The sequence below is a fragment of the Dermochelys coriacea genome, chromosome 3, assembly GCF_009764565.3.
Source record: "Dermochelys coriacea isolate rDerCor1 chromosome 3, rDerCor1.pri.v4, whole genome shotgun sequence".
Classification (NCBI taxonomy): domain Eukaryota; kingdom Metazoa; phylum Chordata; order Testudines; family Dermochelyidae; genus Dermochelys; species Dermochelys coriacea.
Window position 1 is genome coordinate 22,652,937 of NC_050070.1, and position 16,073 is coordinate 22,669,009.

Below are 16,073 nucleotides of genomic sequence, written 5' to 3' on the forward strand. Positions count from 1 at the left end.
AGTTCTCCCACAATTCACTGGGAAAGTCTCATAGAGCAGCTCAGCTGGCTACAGTGTTAAGAACCATGGAATGTGCCCCTTGAAATCTTACCAATGTGCAGGAGTGAGTGTGGCACCACTGTGGCCCCATTGGCTTGAGTGTGGTTTTCAGTGTGACTGCTTACACCCAAGCTAGGTTACCCTGCATGCTCATTCCTGTGTGCAAATTGCCCAAGTTAACCCTACAATGAAGACATACTGTAAGGCAGAAAGTTCATTTCACAATAAATGGTCTCAGAGTTAAGTCTAATCTTTGGTCCCAACCCAGCAAAACTTTAAATCCAGACTTAAGTTTCAGCACATGAGTAGCTCCAGTGAAGTCACATTCATTTGTGCTTTGTTAGACAAGGGGTCTTCATTAATAATCTGGAAATGGGATTAAGCAACACTTTTTTAAAAAGCACAGATGATACTAAAAGTTGACCTGTGGTCATTCTACACGTGAGTAATCCAATCAAGTTCAATGGTAACCTATTTGAGGAGTATCTCAGATACCAGTGAAGTCACAGATATAATGCAAAGGAACACAGAGATTAGAAGTGTGATCAGAAAAACAAAAAAGGCTTAACTTGGAAAAAATGAGATGAATAAACTGCTGGATTTAGTATATGTGGATTTTCATGAAAAAATGGTGAGTTTAGCATCATGTTTTAAATATTGGTCCCAATTAGCTGACAATTCTGACCAACGTTTGCCTGTATTGACAGTGACCAGTTAATCATGGTCAGCTTCGTGTTCGTTAACTCAGCTCTTCACAGTCAAATTCAAACATGATAACATTTTGTAGTGTTGGCAGGGACTTGAATGTTCAGGCTCTGTAGAAACCAAACTTCCTGGAGATGTCCTTTCCCCACCTCTCTAACACAAGGCAGTCCTTAGACTCCCTCTAGGCTTATCAGACTGACTTAGTCTTAACTTTAAATTCTGCCCGTGGTCTGTATGTATCCTTTCTACAATATACTGCATACAGCAACCAATCTCCAAAATATGATGGGAAAATGCGTATGGCAACGATTTTTGTGTTCATAAAGACTTTGCAAAACATCTTGTAATTAACATGGTAACTTCTGTGTGCATATGTCTGGGAAAATTCCAGTCATCTCCCATAAGACTGACTGGCCATGGTACTTTTGCAAGATATTAGTGAATGTTTTTTAAGTGCTTTGAATAATGTAACACATTTTAACACTATAAGTGCTATGTAATACTATTAATATAAAAATAAATATTATCTGCATAAGCTAAATCTGCCTTTTGATTCTTAGACCCAGTTAAGGCCAGAAGGGGCCATTAGGATTATCTAGTCTGACCTCCTGCCTAACATGGGCCATAGAATTACACTCAAGAATCCTGCTTAAAGTCCCTAACTTTTGATTGACTAAAGCCTATCTTTTGTCATGATGATAAGAAGAAAAAGAAAAAGAAACCGATGATAGTCCAATTAACTAATGGGTAGTTAGCTGATGCATTCTAATAATAGTTCTTTACTCTTTCATTCACTCATATCAAAGCACTTCACTAACATCAAATAACTAAGATTTCACATCTTTGTGAGATACTATTATCCCCATTTTACAGATGGGTAAAATGAAGCACAGAGCAGTTAAGTGACTTACTGAGGGCCAAATGCAAGTAACTGACAAAACAAGGGATGGACCCAACAGTCCTGAATCTGAGTGCTGTGCTCTAACTACTAAAATAATCATAATGAATAATAAATAATAACTTGCCTTTACATAACACTTTTCAGCTATAGATCTCAAAGTGTTTTACACAGGAGGAAAATATCATCCTCATTTAACAGAGAAACTGAGGCATGGTTAAGTGATGCGACTTGCCCAAGGTCATCCAACAGATTTCTTTCTTAATTTCAGTACTGAAAGTACTGAAGCAGACGGTAAAAAAAAAAAAAGGCTTCGACAATTGAACTAAACTGTAAAAGGTGTGACGATAGATCTTGCTATATTTAATGTTCTGCTGGAAACCATGTGCTGTCTAATTAAAGGTTTTCTGTTAGAATGGGCTTTTTTTTCTCATTCTGAAGGGACACATTTCTGGCAATAGAGGAAAAGCTGGGAACATGTATTTCCTTGAGGTTCTAAGTTATTGAATAAGGATTATGATATATCTTCCACCTGAGCAATTCTCATCACTGTAGTAACTATACTCAATCTCCTGCAAGCCACACAGGAGGGTTGGACTGGACTTTCCCCATGCTCAGAGTGGGTAAGTTGGCAAGAGAGTGGTATTGTTAGCCAAGTTTGTCTCCTCACTGGCTCAACCACTGAAATCAAATGTGCCAAGTATTCTTGCCTCTGGTGGCACTGCTCTAAGGTTCTTTGTCAAGCTGTTGACTATGATGTAGTGTCTCCAACTTTTGGATCAGGCCTGAGTAACACAAATTATTAATTGCCAATTTTGTTACAGTGATTAATGTTCATTAAGGAAAAGTGTTTTTCATATGAATTTGACCGGACTGCTACTGAGGTCTTGATTTGCTGCATAGAAACATGGAAAAGCTTGGTTAGCTTGGGAATCTGTAAGTCAGCCTAGTCCATGCCAGCGCTTGTGACAGCAATATCTACCTTTCAGCAAGCACCATCAGAAACATTGTTGATAGACATCCTAAATTTAAATCTCTAATACTAATGGCCATACCTACATTGTTAGGTCGCTTATTCCACATTACAGATCTTCTTATTGAAAACTTTTCTTTTATTCAATCACAGTAAATTCTCCTTTATGTCTTTATTGGGTAGCATGGAGAGATTTCTACCTAGATCTTTATGATCACTACTGAAAGTGGGGAATCGTTTTGCCTTTGAAATAGATCATTAATATGGTGCTTATGAAGCAAGTGTGATTTTTCACTCAGCAGCTTTAGCAGAGGAACTGCTTTGGAGTAGCTTGATGTACAATCATGGATCAGCAATTGTACAATTTATAGTATAGTACTGACTGTAGAGAGACAATTTATAATGCCTAGAAATGGCTCAAATTAGATGGCTGAGTAAAGCAATTAAGAAGGTGCAGTTGGGTGAATACTTCAAGATATTTTCCACAATTAGTCACTAGCATAAAACACCTGATTTCATTTTGCTGGTGTTCCTAGCCCCTTTTTTGTTTGCTTTCCCTGGATGTTCCAACAAATGAGTTTACCAGTAGGAGTGTGAATAGTAACAATGAATTTGAAGCAAATATTAGAGAATATTCCTTAAACAAATGAGTTGCCCTCATCCAGTCAGAGAACAGAAACAATACCATGTGACCTATATGTGCAATCAGAGCTAGCCAATCAGATTTCAAACACCCCCAAAATGTGTACTCTTTAGATTCATGTTTTAGGCTATTTAAGTGGCTGAAAACTTATTCTTTGCAATGAGTATCACTGGCAAAATGTCCCAAAGAGAGATATTAGTCTGCATGAGGCCAAATTCTCATAAATTAAGCTCAAGTGTGCTGTCTAGAAATATGACTTACAATATAGGCAAGGATCTTCTATGGGAATGTCTTAGATGCACATTTTCGCTGCAAATTGGCCTTTATGATAGGTGAAACACTTTGCTACCAGAACATTTAGTCACCATTTTGCTAATTAAAAGCTTGCCCCAAAGACCATACCTAGTGCCAGTTTAGTTTCATTGTCACTCCTTCAGACATGTTTTTCCTAGGCTCCTTTATTATTTTAGTGATGGTGGCATAGTAAATAATAGTCCCAGTTGGATCTGAACTGATCCTAGTACTAGTCCCCACAGGATTGCTAATGATTACACAGCTGCCCACTAGGCACTCTATAATGTAGACTCATGGGTCTTGCTCCGACCAAAGTTGCAATTAAGTTTATTTTCATTCAAAACAAACTATATTGGGATTATTGTCAGAGCAGCCCCAGAGGACTACATAGGGGGTCTAGTAAGCATTGGTAGGAATATTAGAAACCCTGAGGTTATTAGTACTGCTAGGACAGCAGGCTTTGTGGTGAGCAGAGGTGTAATTTACCTATGCTGCCACCACACATTGGAGCAAAGCAATCAAGTAAGGGGGTCAGGGGACTTTAATATAATACCAGTCAGGTGCAAGCGCCACATCTATAGAACCAGATTCTCACATGGTGTAAATCAATGTAGTGTCATTGACTTTAATGCTGATTTAAATCAGCTGAGAATTTGGCCTGTATTCTTAATGGAATATGGCCTAGGATCTGGAAAAACACAGCAGCAAAACTAGATTTTTATTTTTGCTTTGTGGGGAAGCTGTCATATGACATGTTTAGCCTAGCCATAGATCAGGAATCAACCCTACTTAGCAGTTTGAAGAGCAAGAATGTAGTTTAACATTTTTGGAAAACAGCCATTTCAAAATGACTGTGAAAAAGCAGATATGATCCCACCAATAAACTTTAGCAAACACAGAGAAAGCATTAGTAAAGTGCATCAAGTACAGATATGTATTTATAACTGAATATTAACCAACCTCCATGTAATGTAGATTATTTTGCCTGAAATTGAGGTTTGTAGTCAATACATTTCTGTAAAACAGCAGTTCCCCCTTCATACAAAGAAGAACGATGCTTTATTAAAAAGGTTATATTGGGTTGTGCTCAAGTATGTGACATGAGAGCTAAATGTTTCTGTGGGTTAATGCCAAGATACCTACAGGGCAGAGAATGAGGGAGATGCTTAGACAAAGAGTATGCAAGCTCACATATGGATATATTGGGTTAAAATCCAGTATTGGTTGCAAATAGCAATGGGCCCAAAATTCTTATGTGGAATGAAATCCAAATCTGAACATTCTTAAAGTTCAGGGAGTTTTTTGTCCAGGGTTTTGGTTCAGGCCCATACATGGTCACCAATGAATGTGTCTGGTGGCATCATTTTAATCCCACCTGAGTGGACATTTTCTCTCTGCCACTACTGCCCTCTATTCCCCCACAAACCCCTTACATCAAACAATTTTCTATGATTGCCCTTATTGCCCTTCAGAAACTATATTATCCCAGGTGCATAGAACCTCAATATCTACCTCCCAGAGCAGAAGCTCAGGAATTATAGATTTTGGGGTGAGTGAACTGGGGAGGTGGAATAAATTAATCACTTCAACATATTTGTGTTGATGCATGGCACAAGTCACAGTTGGATCTGATTCCCAACTTCCCTGAAGTCCAAAGCTGTTCAGAGCCTGTTGTTTGATGTGGGCCTGGCTCTATTTTTACATAAGAAGAATTTATGGTCTATATTCATAGTAGAGCATTATTAGCTGGGAACTTTTTCTATATTTATTTATTTAAATTGTAATTTTCAAAACAAATAAATCGGGATTACAGGATTAGTAAATCATTAGTAATCTTCTTTAGAACATGACATATCTCTTGATCCTGGCAATGGAATTTGATCATGTACCATTTTTTATCACTAAAATTTTAAAGATTGAAAACTTACCTTCATTGTTTGTTCACGAGAAACACAACACTGGATCAGCAGGGGCCATGCATGATTGAGATGGGTGATCATTTCTTTGCACCATTCCAAGCTGCTGACATTGGTGCCTCACTTTCACAAGCAGCAACAGGATTTTTTACTAGAAAAAAATGTTTAATTAGAATGGGATAACCTTATAGTCTGCCCTGAGTGAGAGTCAGCATCCCATTAGTAGACTAAAGACTGAAATGTGACATAAACTGTCAGAATTCCCTTAATCCCCCTTACTCCCGGCTCAGAATAATTTAATTCACCCTTTTTGGGAATCAGTTTATTGCCACTTATGAGCCTAACCAATTACTCTGGCCTGCAAGTAGGGGTGGGTGTAGCTAGGGCTTCTTCTGCTCCCTGCCCATTTGCTCATGGTAGGTTGAATCAGGCAAAAAACTCCTGCCCTTTTCCCCCATAGCTGGAGTCACATTCTGAGTGGGGCTAAGTAGGGCAGTAAAGTGTGTATGTGATGGTGGTATGTGTGGGCAGATTTTATGCTGCATTACTCTTGTGCATGGCTGAGTAAGGACGATACAAAACTATCCCACTGTGAGTTTCTATCATTGCCACAAAGGATTTCTGCTTTTCTAGAAGCAGGTTTATAATTTAAAAATAAAATCCTAATTGTTGTTATTTATTATTTGCCTTACCACAGTGCTTAGGAGCCCTCTAGCCATGGGCCAAGACTTGTCTGTGCTAGATGCTGTACAAACACAGAACAAAAGGATGGTTCCTGCCCCAGACAGCTTGCAATCAAAGTAATGTGCAAGATAAAAACAACAGCAGGAGACAGGCAGCAGAGTACAAGGAAACAGTGAGCAGTTACCTATTGTTTGAGAGCAGTAGCAGATAGAATAAAAGCTGGCACACCTCTAACCCTTAGTTTCTATTTGGGCAGCCTGTCAGGCTGCACAGGGGCTAATTTCTTGTCTAAATTTAAGTAAGTAAATGTACTGCTAGAGAGACATTGAAATTGCTCTGTTTCTGGATCAGTAAAAATGTTAGGCCATGCAGAGGACCATGAGCCAAAAGGCTGTCTATTGGCTTCTTGAATGGAAATATATACTGGTGGTTACAGGGCTTTTTACTCCAGGATACCAAACAAGGGTGTACATAGTATAGCTTTCCAGTGTTAACGCTTGCACACAGATTAAATTATAAATTAAAAACAATAGATGGCCAGCTCACCCAAGTATAGCTGTCCCACGGCTTCAGTGTAAGTGAGAGGCTTTAGTATGGGAGACATGTCAGGATTCCACTCTACTCTGCACTGATTAGGCCTTACCTGGAGCATTGTGTCCTGTGCTGGGCGCCACATTTCAGGAAAGATGTGGACAAATTGGAGAAAGTCCAGAGAAGAGCAACAAAAATGATTAAAGGTCTAGAAAACATGACCAATGAGGAAAAATTGAAAAAACTGGGTTTGTTTAGTCTGGAGAAGAGAAGACTGAGAGGGGACATGATAACAGTTTTCAAGTACATAAAAGGATGTTACAAGGAAGAGGGTGAAAAATTGTTCTTGTTACTCTCTGAGGATAGAACAAGAAGCAATAGGCTTAAATTGCAGAAAGGGAGGTTTAGGTTGGATATTATTCCTAACTGTCAGGGTAGTTAGGCACTGGAACAAATTGCCTGGGGAGGTTGTGGAATCTCTGTCATTGGAGGCTTTTAATAACATGTTAGACAAAAACCTATCAGGGATGGTCCAGTTATTTCTTAATCCTGTCTTGAGTGCAGGGGACTGGACTAGATGACCTATTAAGGTTGCTTCCAGTCCTATACTTCTATGTCTTCTCAAGGCCTGATCCTTAGCTGGTGTGAATTGGCCTCATTGCAGATTTCAATGGAGTTTTGCTCATTTACACTAGCAGAGAATTTGGCCACAGTCTCCAGGATTGGATGGAGATTGGATAGCTACATAGAAAGCTCCTGCTAGTGGCTGCCAAAGCTACTTGCAGATACAAGAGAGGTTAGAGTATGTGAGATGAATAGGAAGTGTAAATTAAATGGAAGAGTAAAACTTCACTCAGCCAATTTGCTCTCTGAAAAGTTCAGATCCCACTTTCCATATGCCCTGGGTCAAGATCACATGGTCAAAGGAGGATCAGTACTTGGATTTTAGGGAAGTTCATAGCAAAAGCAAAACATAAATACAATTCCGGTATTATTCTTGCTAACCGTGGAACAAAGCTGGCACAGTTAGTCACTGGCCTTTCAACTTTTAGTCAGGGCAATAGCAAACTGGAGGCCAGTTGGCTATTTGCTTTGCCATAGTCAACAAGTTTCTTGACATGCAAACTCCTCCCATCTCATTTGTTGACTGGATCAGTGAAATATTTATGAACAGCTTTTGAATTTTAACCCAGTAAGAGATAAATAGGGGACAATTTCCCTTTGCTCTTTCACTTCTGAATGGCCAACGACCAGCTTTCTGTCAATTTGATATTCACAGTGGAAGAGGAAACAAATGTCACATAGGTAAAACCTTTTCCATTTCTATTACCTACTCCAGAAATAAACTATTTCATAACCAAACACATCAAGTGAGGGACAAATCCCACACAGTTGTCCAAGGGCCTTTCACCTTTCAATGGCTACATACCAGCTGGCTACTAAATTGCACTAGGAAACAAATGTCTCACAGACAAGACTCCATTCCATTTTTAGTCTTACCAAAAAAATAAGCTAAACACGCCTTTCCTATAGCACTCATTGTATCCAAAAAGGTACAGACTTGACACAGGTGGCTGCTGAACTTTCAACTTTGAATGGCTAATTACCAACCAGCTACCACTGGACTTTGCACACCTCCATAATCCAAAAATCCTCTCTGCAAAACTTTCTTCTCTCTAGGGCTTGCTTCCAAAATGAACTACTATTAAAACAGAACAAACAGAGAAAATCCTAGATTTAGGCTAGAATATGCAAAATATTGCAACCTATATGTGTGTGACAGGAAGTAAGCAAGCATAACCATTTGCAGTTAGGTGTACAGGGAAAGAGAGATGTTATATGCACGTAAGCAGGAAGATGTACTCATATAAGTCATACTCATATGAATGAAAAATTTGTAGCCAATTTTCTCATTTGAATATGGAGCTGAGTTTTTGTTAGATTTGCCCAGGTAACAAGGAAGACATTCCCACAACTTCCTTTTGAAAAGTACAAATGTATGATTCTGATTGATTCACTTTTCACTCATATTTGCGCCAGTCAGAGATGGCTGTGTCCAAGAAATTCAGTGCCTTTTCTATTCTGCCCACTATTCATAGGATGCCCTATCTCCCATGAGACCACTACCCCTAAGATTTGCCTCTTTCTTGGCATCCACAATAAGTGGCACAGTCATTATTAATATTAACTATTATTGTTCCAACAAACAAATTCATGAACTGAACCAAGATCCTTCCCTGTTCCCACTGGAGGTTCCATTACCCAAGACATTACTTCTCTTCTCACCCCCTCTAATCCCACATAGATCTTTTTTTCCATTAATTCCACCCTTCCTCCCTCTAGAGAACACTTCAGCTCCACAAGATACTGATTCCTTTCCATCCTCCTCTCTCCATGTAAAGCTTCTGAGCTCCACAAAACACAGACTTTTTCCACCCTCTGTTCCCCATACATTCTATTGTATCTGCAGAGCTCTGGAGACATGTCCGAGAATAAGAATGGCCATACTGGGTCAGACCAATGGTCCTTCTTGTCCAGTATCCTTGCTTTTGGAAGTGGCCAGTGTGGCATTATGCCGCATATTCTTCATAGAAATAATGATGTATTTTGTGCAAGATAAGGCATGTGAGATATCATTGAAAAAGTTATGATTTATTGAATATGATTATCTTACTTGTATGCATGTATCATTTTGGTATCTGAAGTTAGGAATGTTGTCTGTGTATCTATTACAAATGTGTCTACACCTGGGAAATGCCCACTAGGCAAAAGACTATCAGTCTAGATGGCTGGCTGGAAAGTGCCATTAGGGAGAACAATAGGTCTTAGAAGAAGCTAATCTCCCACCAGGGATTCTTCCTGAAAATGCTGCAAACGGCCTCCAAGTCATGGTTGCTGTGACCCTACAGGGACATGTGACCAAGTCACCTTGGACTGGACTCCGTCTTGGAATACCAGTGTTTTTCCAATGACCAGGCGTGGGAACCAAGCTTGGAGACAAGGTTCATTCCCGCTGTATGCAAAAGCTGTTTAAGGCAGGAGAGTAATATCATCATGGTTATTCACTAACTCCCTGCCCAAAGGAGACTCTTGAAAACACCTGAGGAACACGGACTGAACTGAGGGAGAAGTGTTGGACCCAGGCTATAGGGATTTCTATCCTGTGAAGGGAATACCTGGGTTTTTTAAGCTGCAAGCAAGTGCAGCTTGCTCCTTTAGAGCCTAGAGCCGTCTTAAATAATCTTTTAGGGTGGGAATTTACTACTAATATCTAATCTCTTTAGTATATTAAGCTTAGTTTGCATGCTTTGTTTGCTAGGTAATCTGCTTTGATCTGTTTGCAGTGCCTTATAATACTTAAAGCCCATCTTTTGTAGTTAATAAACTTGTTTTTGTTTTGTCTAAAACCAGTGTGTGAAAATCATAACTTAGGGCAGAAAGCTGTTGCATATCCTTCTCCACATTAAGGGAGGGAGCACGTTTCATAAGCTTACACTGTACAAACCTCTGTGCAATGAAAAACGGTATAATTTTGGGTTTACACTCTGGGGGGTGGGTGCCATAGCTGAGCCTTCCCATGCAGAGCTGATCTCAGAATCTGTATGTAGCTGCAGCTGGATGTATCCCTACCTTTATGTGTGCTGAAGGATGCTTGAGGGGCTGTCACAGCAGTACAGTGTAAAGGAACCCCAGGCTGGTGGGTCAGGCAGGTTCAGTGGTATCCCAGTTCCAGGTGGCATCTTGGGAGAAACCCATCACAGCCAGTGCCAGATGTTTCAGAGGGAATGAACAGAACAGGGAAATTTCAAGTCCAAGCTTCTGGCAGTTAGAGGGTTGTGGCACCCAGAGCATGATGTTGCATCCCAGACCATCTTGGCTAATAGCCATTGATAGATCTATCCTACATTAACTTATCTAATTATTTTTTAACCAAGTTATACTTTTGGCTTTCACAAAATCTCATGGCAATGAGTTCCACAGGTTGACTGTGCATTGCGTGAAGAAGTGCTTCCTTATGTTTGTTTTAAACCTGTTGCCTATTAATTTAATCAGGTGACCCCTGGTTCCTGTGTTATGTGAAGGGGTAAATAACACTTCCTTATTCACTTTCTCCATACCATTCATGATTTTATAGAGCTCTAACATATCCTTTTAGGACTTTCAGGGCCTGACCCAGAACCCATTAATGTCAGTGGAAGTGTTTTCACTGACTTCAGTGGGCTTTGGGCCAAGCCTTTATAAAACACACATCTACCTAACAGATATTTATTAACATGCATTGGCTATGCACTATATGCTGTGTATGTGGAAAGAACTGGTAAAAAACTTAAGAATTACCCACCTACCCTCTCTAAAAGTATCCAAAGACACATCTCCTCACCAAACACACATTGATTCAAATTTGACATTTCTAGGGGAAATCAGTTCTGAGTTCTGAAAACCAAAAAGGATTAGGAAAATGTCCAAGAAATGAGAATCCCTACAATTTGGGACAATAATATCACTCAAATTCCCTGTCCAAATGGCTTCCAACCTTCTAGAGGGAACAAAATCTATTCTGACATAAGATCACTGCTGGTCAGGTGAAGTTTCAGGTGGTGGATTTGGAGGGAGGTGGGCAGTTGAGGCATCTAATACTGGGGGCATAGACACTTTGACAGCCATGTTACCAGTGCTGGGAACAAGGGTCAGTAGTAACCCAGGGCCAGAGAAGATATGTAGGATTTGTAGGAGGAGCAGAAGAAGGATTTGTATCTTCGTCATCTGTTCTACTGTGTCTTTCTCACACTAGCCCCACTGCCTGATGAATAGGCCTTCTCTATCTGCCTCCCAGCTGGGATGACACAGTGGGCCTGGGAAAGATCTGGAGCAACATATTTTTGGGTGGGGTTGGGGAGAGGGCCTTTTACACTTTTCTAGTGATGAATGACACAAACCGCAAAGCTTGGATCCAGATCTAGATCCAAATTTGCAAAAGTCAGGGCTGATCAGATCCAGGGTTTTGGTTCAGGCCCAGCAGTAGCTGTCACATGAGGAAAGGATATTTCCCTTAATGTGTAGTTTTGCATCATTAATTCATTCTTCTTTATCATTTTATTGATTTACTTTTTCAGACAAATCAGGCAGTATGATATTTGCAGAATGCCATGAAGACCGAGATTTTTAAAAGCAGCAGAGTCCAGACTGATTTTCAAAAATACCAAGCACCGAGGAGAAGTCAGTGCTCAGATCATATCTTTAAGTGCATATAGACCTAGAAGTATTTCTTTAAACACTCACTTTAAACACCCAGTCTTGGCTGAAATATCTTTTGGTTTTGCTTATTTGGTACGATCAACTGCTATTTTTTCCCATTGGTTGCCTATGTTTAAAAACTCACCCTTGCCATTTTTTTCTCCTACTCTCCAAAAGACCTCCTGGATTGCTGTCTAATTTCTGTATCTGTAAGGGTTAAACACAGAATTACACACTTACAGATGCAAGCACACATCGTTTTGGCTAGACAAATGTGCACGTTTGTGTTTTTAGTAAGGAAGACACCTGCTCCTAATGTTAGAGGAACATGCTGGATAGTGTTAAGGCAGACACTGGTATTTCTCTAATTGAATAATCTGTGTATTTTGTCCAAATGCCAGGAGATTACTTTTATTCTGTGATTAGCTTGAAGTTTAGATGACACATTTTGCAAAAAACATACATTTCAAAGTCAATTTCCTGTTTTGGCCAAATTATTTTATTCTAAGTACAGAGGGACAGGAAAATGGATATTGGAAAAAAATAAATATTAAATAGGAGACAACTGTTCTCTGGGATTACCCACTTTTTAGGTGGGGTGCAGTTTGGTAGGTAGGCATATTCTGCAGTTGGGCACTAGTGCATGGAATGACAAACACATATAGCAGTTAATATCAACCTTGTACCTGAAATAAATTTGTAATGTAAATCATTCAGAGGTGCTCTAAGGCATGTCTATTCTTAGAAGAAAATTCACAACTAGAAAGTACATCACCCTTGCAATCAGCACCCCCTTTAGCTTATAATATAGAACACATGGCAGTTGAAGAGGTTACAGTGTTACAGAAATGTCATTACAGAATTTCTCTGTGTTAACATGTATCATCTGTCACATAATTGTTTGCTTTACAACCCATACCTATAATGGGCTAAGTGGGGACTATTTATATCAGTTAACAATGAGTGCCTTTAATTAGTATTTCATGCAACTGGAACATGTTAAAGATTCTGACACAAATCTGGCTTGGGTTGCTAAATTCCATATGAATTGCATTATGAAATTGCTAAGACATTACAGTTGCACAGGTACCAAGGTTTATAAGTGCAGTTTATCTTTTACAAAACTTGTGTAAGGCAGATGTTAATAAAAAACAAAAACACCCCTCCTCCAACTTCAGAACAACAATTTGATGTCTGACATGGCTGAATGAGAGTTTAAGACAGCAGAGATGAAAACCTTCTACAATTTAAAATTTGTTCATTTCTGCGCTGAAATTGCAAATTTACAGTGATTGCCAATGTACAATATAATATGGACAAAATCAGAGCAATATAGAATCATACTGTACATAAAAATGATAGAGAAAAGTTATAAAATATGGGTTGGCCAAGAAGAACATTTGCCCATTTTAATGAGTTGGTGCTAATATGTAGAGAGGAAGGATGGTCTTGTGAAGACACTGGCCCAGGATCCAGGCCATCTGGGTTCAATTCTGCCACAGACTTCCTGTGTGAACTTGAATGAGAATGAGATCCTCAGCCCTGCTCCATCCCCTTTACACTGGGTAAAAGGGAACAATAGGCAATTTCAAATGGCTTGAATAGAAGTTTTACATTTCAGGCAGTGATTATAAAACCTAAGGTTTCAGAGTAGCAGCCGTGTTAGTCTGTATTCGCAAAAAGAAAAGGAGTACTTGTGGCACCTTAGAGACTAACAAATTTATTAGAGCATAAGCTTTCGTGAGCTACAGCTCATGAGCTGTAGCTCACGAAAGCTTATGCTCTAATAAATTTGTTAGTCTCTAAGGTGCCACAAGTACTCCTTTTCTTTTTATAAAACCTAAAGAACAGAGAAATATCCATAGCCCTAAAATGGGGCTAATAAGCAGTCATCAAAGATTTTTGGCACCATCAAATACTGTTGAACTCCCAGGAAAGGCTTGATCCTGGTGATAATGCATCTGGCTTCCATAGAAAAGGCCTGGTCCAGGGGAAGTGCAGTATGTCTGCTTTTGTGACCTATTGAAAGCTGATTGGGTGTGAATGAAAACATACTTGCCCTCTGTCCTGTAACTCTAAGGGAACTTCTGCTGGCGAAGTCATCCATCGTACCACTGGTGTTTTTGCAGAACTCCCAGATGAGCTCAGCCAGGAGCTATATGTACCACACAAGTGCCACACAAAGGAAAGTATGGGGGTCTGATTCATCACTGTGTTATGCCAGTTTCACACCTTTATGACTATATTGAGACCTGTAGAATAACATTGTTATAAATCTGGAGTAACACTGGTGAATCAGGCTCATGGTATATAGCATTGATAGGCATCACCTAAGTAGCTTCTTTTTTTCATTTGTCCCTTGTGTATAGTAAGGTGACCAACTTAAACATATGCCAATAAATCCTTTAAACTGTCACACACTATCCACCATGTATTTAATTTTTATATATGTGACTATATTCATATGCCCCTTACACATTCCCTTCTACATATCCCCAAAAGTCACTAGAAATATAATAAAAAGAAAAGGAGTACTTGTGGCACCTTCATGGCTGCTACTCTGAAACCTAGAAATATAATGTGCACAGTACTTTGTAAATTGAAGATGCTTAAATAGTCGAAAACTATAGTAACTAAAACTAATATATGGGGATGGATGACTACGTCTAACTTTGTGAATTCAATAATAATTACAGCTGCATGAGCTGACCTGCTTATTAGGAACTCTAGAAAAGCTGACCACATCATCAAAGAATATCTCTCAGATGACATAGTACATCTGAGAGACTTACAGCTCTCTACGTGAGGCACCATAGGTTCAGTTAAAGTCAAGGGCTGGTTTCTGGGGAGATGAGAGGAGGAAGGGGATGCAGATTTGCATCTGAGATCAAGAGGTAAGAGGGATGTTTTCCCTTATGAGGAGAATCTAAGGCCTCCAGAACAAAGAAGGGGAAATTACAAAAAATATATTGGATTTGGGAGGGATTTGGATAACTGAGGTATGTCAGAGCCAGGTTATAGCTACTTATTAAGGAAGAAAGGTTCAGAAAAGCAGTACTTAACACTCTCTCCAGCTCTGCTAAACTATTTATGAAGAGGTAGCTATAACTAGAAATCCAAATTTAAAAAATAGTAAACCAAAAATGTACTTTAAAAAGCGGGCTGACATCCAACTATTTTTTACTGGGTAGAACTGGAATGTTAATGCAGAACATACACAAAGCTGTTGTAAAATAAAATCATGAAGAAAAAACCCCACACCTCTTAATGCAGATATTCAAACAAAATAAATGATAATCATATTAACCACCAATTGGGAGCCAGAACAGGCCATTGGGATTTGGGACCTGGGAACCCAGTATGTGTAACATGATATATTATTACTCACAGAGCTAGGTTTTGGCATTTCTCTGCAGAAGGGGGAAAAATCCATTTCTTTGCACAGGGAATGAAACTGTTTTGTCAGTTAATAATGACCTGAATAATACCTGTCTAATTAGATCATTCTTAAAGTGTGCAAGATTTAGATTACTTGGGGTGCCTATATCCACATGCAAAAGGTTATAGGTTGTGAATAACCTGGATAGCTTGTTATCTGATCTGACTTATCCATTTCAATTAAAAAAATTAAAAATTGTTATTATATAAATCAGTGGCCTGATTTTTGCTCCAAGTGGAGACACTGGGAGAATGGATGGCAGGCAGAATGTAATTATCTGAGCCAGAATTTGCCCCGCCCATTTGAGTGAACACTTCTATACTTTCTGAATTCACCAGGGGCTCTTTATTTACCTTTATTTGTTTTTAAATTATAATAATTATATATATAGGGTCTCGATGGTAGAGCAAGATGGGTAGGCCAAGCAATGGGGGAGGGAATTGATGTGAAACATTTCAAACTTGAATACATAAATGTAGGCATCTAAGGCCATATTTTAGCAACAATGGCCTGATTGTAGCTTGGATGGACTCCATCTCAGAAGGGGAACCAATATTCTAGGGGACAGGCTGGCTAGAGTAGTCAGGAGGGCATTCAATTAACAAGAAAAGGGGAGGGTGAAAAGGAGTGTCAGGGACTGGGACACGGGTAGTTGTGTCTAGTGGTTGGAGCTGGAGTCAGTACCCAGGAATCTGAGCCAAGGGTCAGAGTTGAAG

General features: G+C 39.4%; 1 protein-coding gene across 1 annotated transcript in view; it reads left to right on the forward strand.

The window, feature by feature from the left end:
• Window positions 1-16,073, forward strand: part of OSR1 (odd-skipped related transcription factor 1) — a 157,015-nt gene that overhangs the window by 94,270 nt on the left and 46,672 nt on the right. The gene's annotated exons all lie outside the window — the stretch shown is intronic.